The sequence below is a fragment of the Rhinolophus sinicus genome, chromosome 1, assembly GCF_057876585.1.
Source record: "Rhinolophus sinicus isolate RSI-liver-muscle chromosome 1, RSI-T2T, whole genome shotgun sequence".
NCBI lineage: Eukaryota > Metazoa > Chordata > Mammalia > Chiroptera > Rhinolophidae > Rhinolophus > Rhinolophus sinicus.
Window position 1 is genome coordinate 137186288 of NC_142501.1, and position 2013 is coordinate 137188300.

At 30.8% G+C, this 2013-nt stretch overlaps 1 protein-coding gene across 5 annotated transcripts in view; it reads left to right on the top strand.

Moving 5' to 3' along the window:
* The window catches only part of GABRA2 (gamma-aminobutyric acid type A receptor subunit alpha2), a 137912-nt gene extending 136234 nt beyond the window's left edge, over positions 1–1678 (top strand). For all 5 annotated transcript variants that reach the window (XM_019741047.3, XM_019741048.3, XM_088789909.1 and 2 more), the window contains one exon: positions 1–1678. This exon is cut by the window's left edge and continues 5410 nt beyond it. The gene's annotated coding sequence lies outside the window, so the exon portion shown is untranslated.
* Positions 1679–2013: the final 335 nt, after the last annotated feature.

Consider the following 2013-nt stretch of genomic DNA (forward strand, 5'->3'; position numbering starts at 1 on the left):
AAATACCAAGTAATCTACCTTCATTACTGGTTAGTTTCATACCTTTTTGACTTGAAATAGTTCCAAATATAGTCCACAGAGAATTCACCTATAAGTACATGCTAGTCAAGGTTCCAAGCCCTTCTTCACATACATTACCTCATTTAGTCACAACCACCGTAATCACTGTGTGATTATTGAAGTTGTGGAAGTTTAGGATTTCTATATAGTACACGAACACACTAGTCTAACATATATTTAAGGCGAGGTAAGAAATAAAGCTATATTTTTGTTTGTTTTAATTAGAATTTATACTCGTAACTTTGTGAGAGCATCAGTCCAATAAGAAGGCCAACATCTGCTTTCTACTCAAAACCAAGCAAACACTAAATCTAAACTAAGCAATCAAGAGTGTATTTTGTGAGACTACCTATTTATTAACATTGGTTATAATTTAATTTCTGGGAATACACTGCATTTTTTCTTTTTTTAATGCATAGTTACTTATAATGTATAAAAATGCTTAAAATTGATTCAAAACACAAAAGAATCACTTCCTGCTTTATTTAATTCTTTTGCTTTTTGCCAGTTTTGTTAGGAGTTGGATAGGTTTTTATTCACCATATTATTGGTTTCATGACATTTAAATCTGTTGGACATCAAATATTATATATTGATGTCATCACACAATTTGTTACAAATTACTATTAGTAGAAAGAAGCCTTAACTGTCCCCAAATGCTAGTGTTGGAACTCTAAGTTTTGAATTCGTTTGGTTGAGATGAAAATTCCAATTTTCCATGCTTTGTTTCAGAAGACGGACTTTACCATAACATGCTGCCAAATGCAAGCCTGTGTTATTGGGTAAGTGTATTTGTGAAAACAAATGGTCCGAGAAAAGCTAAACAAAGTAGTTAGAATTACTTTAGGGATAATACCATATAGGTTTATTCCCAATTTATTTATGTTTTAAATATTCAACACAGTAATTGAAGCACCTTGCTTTTTTTCACACCCCGTGCCATGTATGAAGACGTTTAATGTGTGATTAGAAAGGCCCAAACAAATTGAACTTAGAGCCACAATTCTTATAAATTAAACTTTGCCATCTATGGAGAAGTCCGTGATTATTTATTGATCTTGGGTGTCTGCTCCATAATCGATTTCAGTTTTTAGTATCCAAATTTTTTCAAAATTTTTATGAACAGATAGAAATTCAGGTTTTGGTGTGCTTTAGTCTGAGGAATGGAACCTTTCATGAAATGTTCCTTTTAGAGGTGATATACATGGAAACCTTAAAACGCTTCACTTGTGGCTAAATTAGAAAAGAAAAAAAAAGCAAACAGGACTGAAATGTTTTTGTCTTACTACAAATCAATAATCAAATCACATGCATAGAGGATGCATGTTAAAGCTCCAAATATAAACTGAATATTCACATTAGGTGAAATTGAAATTTCCAGGTGACAGTATACTGTTAGGGTAGGTTTTTGGTTTGACGAAATTCAGGAGATAATAATATTTGTAATTTGTGACCTTGTTGTAATTGGGAAAAATCACTATTTTTTATGTACGTAAGATACTTTAAACTTTATTGAATGTGTCATTATGCTTGCTGTTTAAAAAAATTCCTAATTAATCACATGCAAATTAATGCTCAACATTACCTTTTTGTACTTATTAAAATTAATTTAAATATACTTGATCTGAAATTTGTGTTTTTTGTACTCTAATCATTACATGTCTGCTCACGAGAATAGAATTTATTGTAAATGTGACTTTTTTATATTGGGATATAAAACTGATATTTTGTAATAGTGATTTTAAATGTTTGTTTAACTTTCTTTTAAAATAAAATAAAAAATTATAGGGTGATAGGAAAAGCATAAACCTACCCTCAATTTTTAGGGGTGGGGTCATAAGTTGATAGTATTGATCTCTTTAACCCAATTAGGAAGTGATGCTACAGAAAACAAAAGTTCAGCCAGGAAATGGGCTGCATTCTATCATAAAGGTGTCACATTTACATGAAACT